Source organism: Lactuca virosa, chromosome 3 (assembly GCF_052849685.1).
Source record: "Lactuca virosa cultivar CGN04683 chromosome 3, Lactuca_virosa_CGN04683_v6, whole genome shotgun sequence".
NCBI lineage: Eukaryota > Viridiplantae > Streptophyta > Magnoliopsida > Asterales > Asteraceae > Lactuca > Lactuca virosa.
Window position 1 is genome coordinate 418711491 of NC_136428.1, and position 16594 is coordinate 418728084.

General features: G+C 34.7%; 1 long non-coding RNA gene across 7 annotated transcripts; it reads left to right on the forward strand.

The window, feature by feature from the left end:
* The first annotated feature begins 11767 nt into the window (after positions 1–11767).
* Positions 11768–14625, forward strand: LOC145167813 (uncharacterized). 7 transcript variants are annotated; one of them, XR_013741456.1, is made up of 8 exons: positions 11768–12319; positions 12400–12452; positions 12547–12676; positions 12884–13506; positions 13596–13641; positions 13844–13899; positions 14039–14091; positions 14276–14625. It is a non-coding gene; the product is annotated as an uncharacterized LOC145167813 (long non-coding RNA). The 7 variants fall into 7 exon arrangements; XR_013741452.1 differs by having other exon boundaries at positions 12884–12938; positions 13353–13506; positions 14039–14625; XR_013741451.1 differs by having other exon boundaries at positions 12884–12938; positions 13378–13506; positions 14039–14625.
* Positions 14626–16594: the final 1969 nt, after the last annotated feature.

Sequence of the window (16594 nt, forward strand, 5' to 3'; positions counted from 1 at the left end):
AGGAACTTCATCGGAGACCTTGAAGTTGTACCAGCTACTAAGGAGCCTATGGAGATTTTCTGTGACAGCAATAGTGCGGTTGCCTTAGCCAAGGAACCAAGAGATCATGGCAGATCCCGACACATTGACAGAAAATATCACTTCATAAGACACAAGATAGAAGAGGGACTCCTCGTGGCAAAGAGGGTATCGTCAGATGAGAACCCTGCGGATCCCCTTACGAAGGGACTGCCGAGGGTGAAGCATTTGCAGCATGCGAGGCGCATCGGGCTGAGGGACGATATTAGTTTTACAGATTAGATAGCCTTTTCTGGAACTTGTAAAATGTAATCGACATTTGATGATGAATAAAATTTGTGATTTATTTATGAGTAAAGTGTTGCTATCATTGTCAATTATTTACTATTGTTTCAGTTTTGCATGTTTTGACTTCCAGAATAATTAATTTATTCAAACCTCCACAATCGGTCATACGTCGGAAGTAGGTATGAATCAAGATTGTCATGAATTGGGATTGTAGATGACTAAAGGTGTTTAGCCATAGCAATGGTTGCTACAACATTCATGAGTACTCATAAGTTATGAGTATTGGAATAAACCCACGCTCACTTGTATCACTTCATGGAATTTATCTCGAGTGATCGTGAGACGGTAATATCATATAAGTCTTCAAACCTAGAGATATGAGTTGTTACCTATGAGTTGGTTGTGCATTGATTGCACGTAAACGCATCAGTAACTTGATGTTATAAAACGTGCCTTTGTGTGCAATTCAATAAGTAGTAGAACAAGCATATGAGTCGAAGTTTATCTGTTCCTTCTAGAAATAGAAGCGATATCTGGGCCCCTCGATGATTTTGTGTTGACCCATGTACCGGGCCCGGTCAGAACTAAATTGATGTGTCCAGTTAAGTTCTTTGTCAAACAAATCGAAAATCGAGAAACAACTGCTAGACAATAAGTAAGACATTGTTCCATGTATTTGTCCGGCTGATATCATGAGAGCAGAGGATTATATGATCACTTATCTAAAATGGCGCTTCATAGTTCACAAGAGTTTTCGAGAGCTACGATTGCCGGTTGGTTCCTGAAGTAATATAGGCAAATACAGTTATTAGACTTATCCAAGTGGGAGTCTGTTGGATAAGGTGTCTAAGTCCATAACTTATTTGGTATATACTTGACCCGACCCGGCATGGTCCATTTGGGTTGCACTTCACCCGAACTTGTTATGGATAATTTTATGAGAGTTGTATACTTACGATTTATTAATATATTATAAGTTATAATATATTAATATAAAGTCATGTTACTTAATTAGTTTTAATCTTGAATTAATTATGAATTAATTTAGTGATTAAAAGGAAGAATAATTAAATCATGGGCTATTATATTTATATGGTGTGGGCTAACACTCATTTGGAATGGGCTAAGCTTATATGGAAGTCCATGGATGATCCATGGAGCTTTTACCCATGGATCCTTGGAAGAGGAAAAGACATGGGTTATTAGGGTTTCACCCTAACCATGTACACTATATAAACAAGCTTATGTTGCATGAAAAAGACACTAATGTGTGTGTAAGTGTGGTGGCCAAAATCAAGAGTTAGTATACTCTCTCATACATTTTCCAAGTTTGTGGTGATTTGTGATTTCCATTTGAGGCATTCACATTATTGGTGCTTGGCTCTCAAACTCCAAGGAATCAACAATCAACAAAAGGTATGTAATTCATCTAGTACTTTTATGGTTAAAAGTACCCCATGCCATGCTAGATAGGTTATAAACCTTGGAAAATAATATTTTGCATGTATCTTAGACAAACATAGATCCAAGGTTTAATAGCGTTGCATGTACACTTAGGAAGTGTTAGAATGCTCAAAACCCAACAATGATTCCATATTAATATATTAGAACTTATAATATATTAATATAAATCATAAATATACTATTCTCAAAAGACTATCCATATAAATTGTGCCGGTGAAGTGCAACCCAAATGGACCATGCCGGGTCGGGTCAAGTACATACCAAATATAGTTATGGACTTAGACATTAATCCAACAGTCTCCCACTTGGATAAGTCTAAAACTATTATTGAGTATGACTTCAAAACCTAACTGGCAATCGTAGCTCTTAAAGCCGTTGTCGAACTCTGACCATGTCAATGACTTGTCCATTAGATAAGGGATCATATATTCCTCCATTCTAGATATCATATGGACTGAGACATGGATTATAATCATTCTCTCTGTCTATTTGTTGTTTCCCGATTTTCAATTTATGATGACTGACTGATTGAACAAATCAAATCAGTCCTGGCTTGGCCAAGCACTCACATGTGTCATCGCTAAATCATCGAGGGGCCCACAGATATCGCTTTTATCCCAAAGGTAAAAGGAACGGATAAACTTCGACTCATATGGCTTGTTCTACTACTTGTTGAATCATACACAAAGGCACGTTTTATAACATCGAGTTACCAATGCGTTTTCGTGCAATCAATGTATAACCAACTCATAGTAACAACTCATATCTCTAGGTTTTAAGAATATAAGATATTATCGTCTCATGATCACTCGTGATAAAATCCATGAAGTGATTCAAATGGGCGTGGGTTGAATCCAATACTCATAACTTATGAGCACTCATGAGTGTTGTAGCACCACTTTGTCCAACATGTTAGACCTCTACAAGCCAACCCATGAGAGTCTTGATTCATATCTACTTCCAACATATGACCGACTGTGGATAGTTTGAATAACTTAGTCATTCAGGAAGAATGACCTAGTTTATTCTGGAAGTCAAAACATGCAAAATGAAACACAAGAATAAATGAATCAAATATGGTATCAAACCCTATGAATATAAATAGACCACTTTTATTTATCACCATACTGATTACTCATTATTTCATTGTTTCGGTTTTATCAACTTTATACCTGAATTAAAAACACTAGTTGTCCCATGCTCCAAGCATGTACACTATGTTTTTCTAAACAATAGCTTTGACATACACCAAGTATGCACTCTATGTTTGTCTATGATCCTTACTTTGTGAAATAAACCAATTGAACATAATTTCAATGATTCTAATTTCACACTCCCAAATCCTTATCGAAAAATGTGAGAATTTCAAATTCCTATCATTTATCGAAATCTGTTTAGATTTTAAACTTATATGTATTGACCCTCCTGTAATGAATATGTAAAAAGTCACAAAGACTTGTCAACAGTCATTATACGGTATTCCAATGGAGATCAACTCCATGGAAACTAAGTCTCATATTCAAAGTACATTGCTTTGGACATGCTTCTTGCATTAAGTTTTCTAATCTTACACAGATAACTTCCACCTATGGAGACAACTCTATATTCTCATTTTGACTATCACTTCTGAATAAGAGATGCCTCTTTTCAGAATATGTCAATATGGTCCTTCCAAAATTAGCACTATACTTCCAACTGTCCCTGAGCAACCAATCTTTGGTAAACCTCAGATTGTCCTCGACAATTGCTTAATCATTTTAGTCATATCCAATTCTAGACCTTTTCCCTTCTTAATGCCTCTGGGCATTTGGAAAAACTTAGAAATGACAAATATTATAGCACATGCAATCGATCCTGTACCCAAAGCAAATGGTACACGATTCATGATGTCTCACATAAAGACATGATTATAGACCAGTCTTTTGCTACAATATTTTTATTTGCCATGTTTTCAAAATTTAACTATGAAGAGGGATGCCGTAATCATAATCGAATTTTGAGAACGCAATATATAGAATTTCCTTAAGTTGAACCAATCCAACATGAAATTCATATATATATATTCTTGACCAAAGATGATTAAGGTCTCAATCTAAGCCTTTAGAACTGAAATGAAGTATATCCTCTCCCTTAATTATAGCAAAACAACTTTTTCAATCTCTGCAGCCTCACGAATTGAAACTTTTGTTTTCTATAATTAACATTGCTAACTTGCAACACTAACAATAATTATCATGCTCCCACTAACATGATGATTATTAGCATAACACTTATGTTCCCACTAGCTTTGACATGTACTCAGAAATTAGCTGGACTTCTAGAAATCAATACTTTATTGACTTTCTTACCAAAGTTCAGATTTCTGATATGAGATGCTTTGACAAAACTTTATCAAAATCATACACCTTTCCTTAGATAGCATGCATGTGTGTCTAAACAATTTCAGAACTATGAAAAGGGATGCCGTAATCATAGTCTCAATTGTTTAGACCTTTTGCCATCTGCTTCAAATCTACTTGGTGGAAGTGTTTCCTCACCATCATTTTCATGAATCGGAGAGAAACCTTATGACCCTTAGATTTTATGGTGTATGTGTTCTTATCCATGTGAATCGTCAAAACCATAGTCACAAGACAAGGATAATGACAAATCCAAACTCATATGGACTGAACTTATGCAATCTTAACTTCTTGCCACATGGCAGTACAGGGCCTGCCATTGCTTCCAAGTTGTTATGCAACCAATTGAGAACTTTCATAACTCCTATGCAAAGCCAACTTTAACTGGAATGGGCACAGAATATGTCAACACGATAGGTTATAAACCTCAAGTCGTGTGCTAGTGAAGAACCTCAGGTTTTATTCTTGATTAGTTCTTGAAATTCTTTTTAGGATCTTTAAGACTCCCACTATCCTCTTCACATATAAGACTATCTTGCCAAATATTCAAGAGATAATGCGGATTCTTTATCAAGACAAACACTTCACACAATTGGTCTTAGTTGGTCTTTGTCTTATCCAAAACATCACAACTTACCAATTTCAAATGTACAAGAGTAGGACACTTTTACTCTTACATTTGACAAGTGTTTTAAACCTTTCTTTAAGATATGTCACTCAAGTTACAATCTTGGAGTATGACTCTAAGAATTGTTTTGGAACGAAGTATGACTCATCTTCCTGATCTAACCATTTCAACAATTCATGACTCCTATTCTTAGTCATAAGAATGCACTAAGATGACCTTTAGAGGACTAATTGTGATATGATTTCTAAATCATTAAGATGATCACAAACATGATACTAAAGTACTCTCCCATCTTTTCAGATTTAAGAAAATTTTATCTTTCTGCCTAATTTGATTCTTCCCATTCGTTCTGCCATACATTGAGACTTTTCCAATGTTTCAGAATTATACTTAAACTTGTAAGTATAACCATATTTACTAAACTTTAGTAAATCAAATAGTCTTAACGAGCTTTGTGGTGGACATGACCAGTGCACAAGAATGTGTACTCGATCCCTTTAGTCCTTCACTTGACTCACACATCCATGTGAACAAGTAATTAGTCTTGATTTTCCAATGTTTGAAAGTTCTCATTCATCATACTATTCAACTTGCATGATTCCAAGTTTCGGTCCAATTGAAACTTGGGTGATGAGGAACTTTCCTGATTTGGTAAATTTAGACACTACCACAAATGAAAGAATCAAATCCATTTTCCAATATTGCTGTCAGTGGAATCATATAAGCAACAATTTTTCCACAAATGCCATTGTAAGGATACTTCAAATAAATAAAATTAAACAATTTTCTTTTATTTTAAAACTTTGCGGAAAAACTTATCCTTACAATCCACATGGAAAATTGTTGTTATCTATTCCTTAGCAATATATCATAACTTCTTAAGCAATTGCTCAAAATTCTGATGCGATCAAAATCCACCTTCGCGATCAGAATCAGCATATACTTCCTTTAAGATTTCTCTCTATTCTTTGATTCTTAAAACATCAACATGTGACCCAGTCACATCATGTAATGAGGATCTCAGAATAGAACTCAACAGAGTTAGATAATGGGCTCTACCTGATGTAGAGTCAAACTTATTGACTTTAACATCCTTAGGTAAATTTGGCAGCTTTGCAATCAACGCCCCTTCCTTTGGCAAAATAAACATATGGACCCTTTGGTAATGAGACTATCTCAGACTTAGCCTTTCTCTTTACCATTTGGTCAACCGGGTTGACTATGGCCAATCCCTTTCCATTGGGAAGAGAATGCTTTTTCTGGATTTCCAGTGTCACCATTGTCACTGTCCATAAAGTTTTTGGGAAGTTGATATTCTAATCAAATTTGCTTTACTATCGTTCCAAATCATTGCTGATTCAACAGCACCAAGCAAATAGATATGATCATTAAGGTTCATGTCATAGTCTGTTTCATAGTAGTCCCAAAGGAACTCACTATGTGACTTAGAAAGTGATTGAACATCCAACTTTCTCAAGACTTTGACACCCAACTCTCCCGGCTTGTCAATATGTGACTTCATCTCTAAGATGTGATCACACATAGACCTTGCTTGCCATTAGGGCTTGAGTGACCTTGAACTTGTGGGTTAGGGAGAATAATTGGAGGATGTGGAGGAAGAGAAGTATGACTTCCATGAGCCAAACTCGGGAAGTCATATTGATTAGGAAAGCTTGGTTTGGGAAGATCATTGTTGTCTAAACCAGACATCAACAATGGGAGAAATTCACGTAAAGTTGATTTAAGTCCTTAATATAACACCCAATATGATATATTAAGGCTAGGACCCAACAAACTATTTTATAACTTGGAAGAGGGATGCCGTAATCCAAGCTATAAAATATTTGAAGGTAGGTGAATGACGATTCACCAATTTCCACCAAGATAAACGAAATGTATTATTAGGTTTTAATTGGTTTTGAAACTCCTAGATTCTTTTGAGATTCATTGAACTTTTCAATGACATGTTTCAATCTCGAGTGTGCCCTTCAGGTTTTGTGACTGGGATGCCGAGGATCACAAAACAAGGTGTGAAGTAACCATGCAAATATACTTGGTACCCTTAATATTTACCCCTCAATCGATGTGTCGGTTAACCACACACGCTCCAACGATACTATGATAAACATTAAGTTACCCTTTGCCTACCTTGTTAAGTCCAAGTTAGTGTGCCGGTTAACGACACATGCTCCACTAACAACTTAAACAAAGTGCAAAGTGTAATTTCATGGATTAGCACCTTATTCATATTTTCCTAAGTAACTAAGATTGGGAATTTATAAGTGTTTAGTTACTTAGTATTTATCATTATACTTATAATGAAGGGAGAATTATAGTCCTTGTCCTACCTGTTCGGCTAACGACCCTCCACCGGTCAAGGAAGCGGTGAGTGAGAGTGGACACCCATTAAACTGCCATTTTATAGGCAGTAACCTTATATCCCCCTTATAGACCGGCTTCGTGAATGGGACCTACTAATGGTAAGACGACTTGCTCTTATACATATAATATATTAAAATTTTAATATTATAATAGTATAAGGGTGTATTTTAAACATTTAAAATACTTGGTGGTTTAATCTATTAATTAAACTAGACTTTTAATTTAATTAAACTCAAACCATATATTTATGGATTAATAATACTATTTTAATTAAACGCTTTAATTAACTATTAATAAAGTCCATAAGAGTTAATTTGAACTATTCAACAAAACATCATAATTCCAATTATTAAACTCAAAATTAAAACCATTTAATTAATTGTTTAAGTTATGAACCCAAGAGTTTTAGAATTCAATTTTTTTTTCATAAATTTTTTTTCTCAAATTCCAAAACTTGAGGGCAAGTTTTGTAATTCTTGAAAACCTTTGGATTCCATAACTTATGGAATTAATGGTGTTTTATGATGAAACTTTCCATGTTCCATAACTTAAGAACAAGTTATGGAATTATTTAAAACATTAACACCAAATTTTGTAACTCCATAAAAACTTTGAATCAAATTTTTTTTTTTAAAAAAAAACTTTCATATCCATAACTTATGGAAGTTTCAAAAACCCTTAAGATCACAACTTTAAAAAAACTTTTGAGCTCCAAAATTTTATGACAAAATATGTAACTCCTTAAAACATTTAGATCAAACTTTTAAAACTAATAAAATAATCATATCATTTTATCTTTTACTAAATTTGACCTAATTCAACTCATATAACAAATTATTCAAATTTTACAAATAATTCGTTTTTCACAAAACAAGTAATTATCTTAAAATTTGACAAACGTCATGTTTTTTTTCCTTTTTTTTGTTCAACTTGAAAATAAAACATTTGCATCAATATAACAGAAAACAACCCGTGGCTTTGATACCACTGTTGGACTTTGAGCATTCTAACACTCCTATGGTGTACATGTAACCCTATAAACCTTGGATCTATGTTTTCTCTATTATACATGCAAATATTAACTATTCCAAGGTTTCATCCTAACTAGCATATTATGAAGCACCTATACTACAAAGTTCTAGTTAGATGACATACCTTTTGATATAGCTTGATGTCTTCAAGCTTTAAGAGCTTAGCCCCAATAGTGTGGAAGCCTCAAATGGAATCACAAATCACCAAAACACCTTGGAAGAACTTGAGAGAATATGTATGCACACTAAAATCGGCCCACTCTTATTTTCACACACTTGTGCCAATTTTGTGAGCCAAGGACCCCTTTATATATTATGGAGGATTAGGGTTACATCCATGTAAACCCTAATACCCATGACCTTTCATTTACATAGGATCCATGGGTTAAAAGCTCCATGGACCATCCATGAAAGCTTAGCCCAACCTAAATGAACTTGGCCCATTCCATATATATAAGAGTCCATATTTAATTAGTTCTTTTTGATCACTTAATTAATTCTAAATTAATTCTTGATCAATACTAATTAAATAATATGATTCCATATTAATATATTAGAACTTATAATATATTAATATAAATCATAAATATACTATTCTCAAAAGACTATCCATATAAATTGTGCCGGTGAAGTGCAACCCAAATGGACCATGTCGGGTCGGGTCAAGTACATACCAAATATAGTTATGGACTTAGACATTAATCCAACAAATAGCTGTTGCCGAAGTGCGGCAGCCTCTGCCTCCAGAGAACGATCCTCACCAACGGGATTTCCTGGTGGAGCAGGGTGGTCCTGGTGTGCCTCGTCGGTAGGTGGTTTGACGGGGGCTTCGTCAGTGTCTCTTTCCTCATCCATGTCGTAATCAGTTCCATCAAACTCGCAGTCCATATCAGTGTACTCGTCGGGCTCAATGCCGGGTGCTGCCCCTTGTCCTTCCTCGGGGTCGTCTTCAATCATTCTGTGGGCCACCAGGGCCTGGTGAAACTGAATGCCTTGATGCTCCTCCTCCATGGTGACTATGCGAGAAATTTGTGATGAGGATCGCGTAAAGAGTGTAAATTTTGTAGAAATGAAAATTTTCTTCTCCTGGGTATTAAGTTTTTGGGTTCCCTAGAGTTTTGGAGAGTAAGGTAGGCTTTTGGATTCATTTCCCGCTATGATTACTCCCGAACACATGTTGGTCATATTCTGAATAAATATAGTTGATCAGGCAATATTTATCCCTAATATGACTACATAACTGCCCAGGTTTAATCATAGTGTTCGATTTCCTCCAGAAGCTTTTATTAGATGTTTGTTACATTGTTAACCTAGTATGCGCACATAAGTGTGAGATTTTTGTTTTGTTCAAAGTTATTTATTCCCATTATGTTTATAGTTGCATATCATGTATGGTTAGATATGCTAGTTCACTATAAACAAAGCTCTGATACCAACCTGTCACACCCCCGAACCAGACGACGGAAACGTTCGAGGGCTCGTGTGACTTAAATTGAAATATCATCACAATGAATATACATGAAACATAACATAAACATCACCATGCATTAATACATTACAACTGACCTTGTTCACATCAACTACATTGTTTACATTACATATTTCAAAACATAAATTGTTTGATGATTAACATTTCACAAAAGAAATTCGTGAAACACACTTGGAGGTTCTTCAGTCTAACGATTTCCTGAGAATACAAGTTATTTTGAAAACGGTCAACATATATAATGTTGGTGAATTCATAAGCATGTTTGGTATAAAACTAGTTTGTATTGTTTGTAAAACCCATAAAATCCGATATTTTTTGTAACAAAAACTGTTTACGAAAAAGATGTGATGATCCCATAAGTGCATATGTATGTGATTTCAAAACATATACAAGTGAATGTTCTTCATAATTGTTCTTTGTATTGTAGTTGTTGTATGTAGAAGTGAAAAATGTCGTTTCCCCGGAAAACCCGATGTTTTCCAATTTACATAGTATGATAGTTTTGTATTATTGTATAAATCACTTTGCATCGTCACAGTGTATGAATATGATTTTCCATGAATACTTAGATGGTAATTGTCACACCCCCAAACCAGACGGCGGAAACGTCCGGGGGTGGAGGACTTCATTTGTAGTATCACAACACATGCATCATAGTAATCAAAGTACAAACAACCATTGTATTTAAAAAAAATATAAGTATTTACATGTGTTCAATCATTGTATACTGAACCAAAATAGTTATACAAAAGAAGATATGACTCAAAGTAGCTCCATCTTCTCAAAAGGCTCGAGGAGTACCTGTGTATTATTTCCCTGAGAATACAAGTAATTTGTAAAGAGAGTATCAACATAAAGTTGAGTGAGTGCATAAGTGTTTATGTTTAAAAAGGGTGTCTCTGTATCTTGCATATGTAAACTGTTCCAGAAAATCCTATATTTTCTGTTGTATATGAAAAGTAGTTTTATTCCCATAAAACTGTTCTCTTTGTATCAATGTTTTGTATTTGTATTACTTTATGAGAAACTTGTAACTGAGAGTGTGCCTGGCTTCACCAGCTGTTATTGAAAACTGTATTGAACCATTGTAGTTTGTATACTGTAAACTGATACTTTGAAGGTGTACTTACGTTTAGTTGATTATACACTAACGTATTGTTAATATCTTTTTAATGAGTTATTATAACTATACTATGACATGATGGCCTGAAACAAACGCTTTATGGACGTTTAAACTGTTGATAACAATTGCCACTCATTGGCGTGTATGCCTGACTGTAGCTAGCAGCCTGAGTGCGAGGTTGTCAATCTCGATATAGATCTACATACAACTTGTTTCGATCCCCGGGCTGGAGATTCTGGTTATAATGTCAGGACTTTACCTTGGTTGTCTAAAATGAATTAAACAACCTGAATTGAATGTCTCATAAAAAGCATATAAACGTTACATGTCTATTAGTCATGAAAACCCAATCATTCTGAAATAAATGATTGATAGTATGTTCTTGAATTAGTATTCCGAACATGTATTTGATAAGTGTAAATCCTTGATTTGTTCTGAATCAAAACCCTTGTTTCTTGTAAAACAATGTATTCTAGTATGAATTATTGTTCTATGTATCATAAATTATACCTATTATAATTTAAATGTACTTTATGAATCGGTATTTAACTGTTTTTAGCATGTAACCCCTTGCTCAACATGTTACAAAGGTATTTGAAATGATGAAATAACTTTTATATTTATATACATACACAATTTTATATATAAGTAAAATTTAAACGACACTCGGATAAATAACCGGTAATATAAGCCCACATCCAAACAAGAAAAAAGACTCATAATGAATTATCAGTCCTAAGCCTTTTAAATCTTATTTATATATATATATATATACCATCTTATAATGGGTGGATAATATACAAGTACCAAATGCATACCTTAATTTTAAAACTAAGAGGTACAACATCCACATGCATAAGCTTGGGCGGGAAAATTCAAACTAAAATATAATCAAACACGGGGTCCATCCCTTTAATCCCTATTCCCAGTCCCCACCCACTCATCATTTCCATTTTCAAAAATTGAAAGATAAAAAGATGCTCCTCCTCTTTTGTAACCCTAACACCAGCCGCCATCGTCCACACCACCATCTCACTCACAATGACCTCCACCTTCTGCAACATCCACCATCAGGTACCCACCATTCACAACGTTAATTCAAAGCCCCTCTCATTCTCTCTCTAAATCCCTCTTTTTCCCTTATCCTCTCTGAAAAACTTTACTCCCATTACGAACAGAGCCAACACCATCGCTACAGCTTCCAGTTATACTGGTTAACATCTCTGCCTTCACTACTACCGGTTACCGCCACCGGTACCAGCTCTACTATTAAAACCATCGTCGCCTTCAACAACCCTAGATCTAAAGCACTGTACACGGATAACCGGTCACATCCATTGTGCTGCCTCCTGCTTCTCTTACCGGCGACTACATTTATGCCATAATCGCACCCAACACTACAGCCATCACCGTCCTTTCCAGCCAACATCTCCGGTAACCAACGTTCACCTTGAAATTGCTACTACCATTGTCGCAGCCATGCACTATCACTAGCTGGTATTTCATATTTCGAGCAAGTTAAAACATTGAGTATATTGTTCTCCGTTAACTTTGGTATTTTTCTAATGTTATTCAAGTTCACCGAGACTTAAAGCAAATGGGAACATCAAGTTCATACGCGAGTCACAGGGTAAAAATTATAATGGTATTCCTTAGAAATATTTCGTGACACCACCATCATCAATTTTATCTTTTTCTGATTAGGGTTTTAACCTTACTTGCAGGAACGTTGATACTACATGGTCATGGTCCGTTTGGTTAACAAACAGAGAGACAAGGGACAACATCCAATCCCTAGCATTACCATCGCTCCCGTATCTCCTTCATCTCGTGCTCGCTTTCAGCAAATCACATGTAATATTTTTTCCTTTGATCTCTCCCTTTCTAAACCCTTTCCTATTTCAATCCTTTGATTTTTCTATCCCTAAATGTTTTTTATAATCTGGGATGAAGATAAGCAGGATATTTGGGTTTGTAGGTTTTTTTTCGTTTCAGAGTAAATGGATCAATTATTTTTTTTACTCACATATCTGGATTTTGTTGGCCTTTGTTTTATCTCAGGAATATGGAATGGGGTGGCCGAGAATACATGGCATAAAATATAAGATACTACGAGGTAAGGATTTATTCATCTAGGCGAGAAAACATGCCATAATTTTAATTCTTCATTTTTTGCTTTCATTTAGGTAGCAGATTTTGGTGTCCTTTTAGTTTTGTATGTGTTTGGATGTGTGTTTTCAAAGTGATTAGGTGTTAACAATGGCACAAGTAATTCCTCTTATAGTTTTGTTCTTTAACGTGGTTTCAGTGCTACAGATTGTACAAATTGGGTGGAATTTTAAGTTTTTTAAGAAAAATATGTGACTGAGAAAAATATTGAAAGTGGATTGCTATATCATAAAGATACGAAAGTAGGGTGGTGTAACATATGAATATATGATTTTTTTTTTTCATTTATCCTTATTATGGAATGATGACGGGTTTGAATAATTTTTTCGCTTTGGTTTTTTGATTGACATGTGGCTATAAGTCTAAATACTTATATACCTGAATAGATTGAGGTTTACAACTACAATCGAGGCCCATGTTACAATCCCCAGCACTTACAAACCATTGTATGTCTCTCTAAATCTCTAAAGATTGGGCTGTCACACAAAGGGGTTTTTCTGTGTGTGGAGGTGGAGGTACATCTTAAACTCATAATTTCATATAAAAAGCCAATTTTTTTTGTTATAAATTTGTTAGAAAATGACTATTTGGGATTTTTTTGCAGATATGTTCCAGTTCCATCTTTTGTTATGAAGACTTGGTAGTTTTTGGTAATCTATTTATGATGATGATAAAAAGTCGATACATATGTTGTATATTTGTCCCGTGAAAACCACCCTCAACATATCTTGGAAATTACCCTCTTCATTGTTGATATATTTCTTCATTTGTTAACTATTTATGTGATTTTAATCTATTTTGGCCTAAATTTTGGCATAAAATAATTCATTATTTTTTATTTTATTTTTCCAGTCTCATGAAGTAGCAAGACTACAGTTCGACTTCCAAAGTTTTGTTTACATTTTAAGGTCTTTTAACTAATTCCTTTGCCAACTTTGGTTGAAATAAATTTTAAATACATTATAGAAATTTTACAGGCTGGTGAATTTGATTGTTTTACATGCTTCATTCTTGCTGTTTCATATTTGTCAATGGTTATTATTGCAGGTCAAGATAGATGTAAGAGACTTGGAATGCTTAGAGAAACCTAAAGCTAAATGGTAATGAGCATAAGTATTTTTTTTATATGGACATCTTTTTCAAGTATAACATCAAGACACCAGTAGCCCCCTCCCTTGCACACGCTCTAAATGGGTCACACTATAATAAAGAAAACTGTATACTTGAAAACAAATTACCACTAACATACATTTTGTTTTTATATTGGTGTTAATTTGATTATAGAAAAGTGAAAATGAATGTTCGTTTGGATTGGAAATTTTGAGGGTTTTGAAACAGTTCGATTGAAAGGATATCGAGTGAAGGTCGTTGGACACCAGTTCCAAAGCTATGGTTAATTTATGAAATAGCAATCTACTTTTTAACACAATTTAATAATTTGTTTTTCTATTTTTCTAATATTTTCAGCAAATAGTATTTAAGGTAAAAGCCAAACAAATGGGGAGTCGTGAATGGTGAACCTGTAGATAAAGTGTTTGATGTGGGAATTAAGTGCATGGAAAAACAAAATGTGACGGATGATGAAATAAACTATTTATTTGATTATGAATGTGATGAAATAATTTTTTTCGTAATTGTTGTGAAATAATTAAAAATAACAATTATCTTACATTAAATGATTGTAAGCATTTGACTTATGAATTGGTAAAACAGAAGACATATTTTGATTCATTCTAAAAAGTCTGAACAACAAAAGAAAAACTTTCATATTGGAGGAAATGGTTTCTGTTTATTATCATATACAACTTTTCACCTAACAAAAACTAATCGCCGCCCAGCAATTATTTGCGTATAACAACACACTTTTATATTTAAACTATAATAGCAATATACTTTCATATTTAACCTATATAACTATTTTTTATAAAATTAACATAATAATATATTTAAAATAAAAAATATAATGTTTTTTTGTTTTTAGGCTGAACTACAAAGTTTTAATAGCATATTGAAAGAAAACATTATTCGTTAAATGAAACTAATTGTCGTTTGCTGTCAGATAAAGAATAATAGACAAAATTTACTATTTGTTGCCCGTCTAGAGACGGCTGATCACTGTAAAGAACAAATCGTCAGAATGAAATAAATCGAAAAAAAACGATTTGACGACCACCGAAATGACACTAATTTTTATTCGGAAATTAATCGCCGGAATAAAACAAATCGCCGCCGCCATATCGCGCGGGTACGCTACTAGTATATATATATATATATATATATATATATATATATATATATATATATATATATATATATATATATATATATATATATATATATACACACAAATATGAATTTTGGGGAAAAAGTTAAGATTATAAAAGAGTTTAATGTTTTGAGTATTTTTGATGATTTAATGTCGTTTTATCATGATTTGAAATCATGATTTTATAACACAAGGTTCTTGTGTTATGCTTGTATTCCCCCCTTAAAACAGTAGAAATTATGAAAATACGGGGGTATGAACTCACTTGATAGGTGGTGATTCGGACAACGTTTCGTTTCACGGAAAGGAGTTTATTTGACGACAAACCGGCTCAAATCGGGTAGAGTTTTGACTGGAGAGAGGTTAACTTCTTGGGAATATCGGGGCTTCGAAGCTTGCTTAGGGTTTGAAATAGGATACCGGGGCTTTAGGGGTTGTATGTGAGTTTGTGAGAGTGAAAAATATGAAAGTGTGTGAAATTTGGGGTGAAAAGTGTAAAATTCTCGGAAGGGCTCGCATGGCTTTTATAGGCCGAAGCCTCGGACCGAAGGGTGAGTCAGCTAGACACGCGTCGGACATGCAAAGGGGACACGGGGCGAGGCTCGGACAGGTGGCTCGGAGGTGTTGGTTTCGGACTGGACCGGACTCCGGTCCAATGGGAAGAGGGCATGTGCCGAGGGGGTGTCTCCTGCGAAGGTTGTCAGCTGCTTATTGGACCTCGGTCTCGGTCCAATCAGATGGTGACACGGCGAACTTCGGTCCAATCCGATGGTGACACGTGGAAGCCTCGCTCGCATGCAAGGGTGACGTGGCCGAAGGTCAGCCTTGCGAAATTGCCCGGTTTTCAATATTTCTTGATTTTTGTGCCAAAAACTTGCGAAAATCATAACTTTCGCATACGAGCTCTGTTTTCGACGTTCTTTATATGCACGCGTAGGTAATATTATACTCTATGAATTTCGTTTAGACTTCGTCGGCTGATTTTGAACTTATTTCTAATATTATTATTTTTAACAGACCGGGACAGAAAATCCGTTAAAAATTCATAACTTCTTCATCCGACGTCCGTTTTTGCCTGTCTTTTTACCATTGTACTACTATTGACGAGACCTTCAATTCTCGTTTAGGTTGTGTCGGCTAAAAATCACTCGATCAATATTTCGAGTTTTTAGCTGTACACTGCTATACTGAAACTTAGAAAAATCGTAACTTCCTCATACGAAGTCAGATTTTGCCGTTCTTTTTATGAAAGTTCTCGGTTTAACATAAACTACAACTTTCATTTAGATTGTTAAGGCTAAAAAGCCTTTTATTGAAAATTCAGTTTTTACACTGAA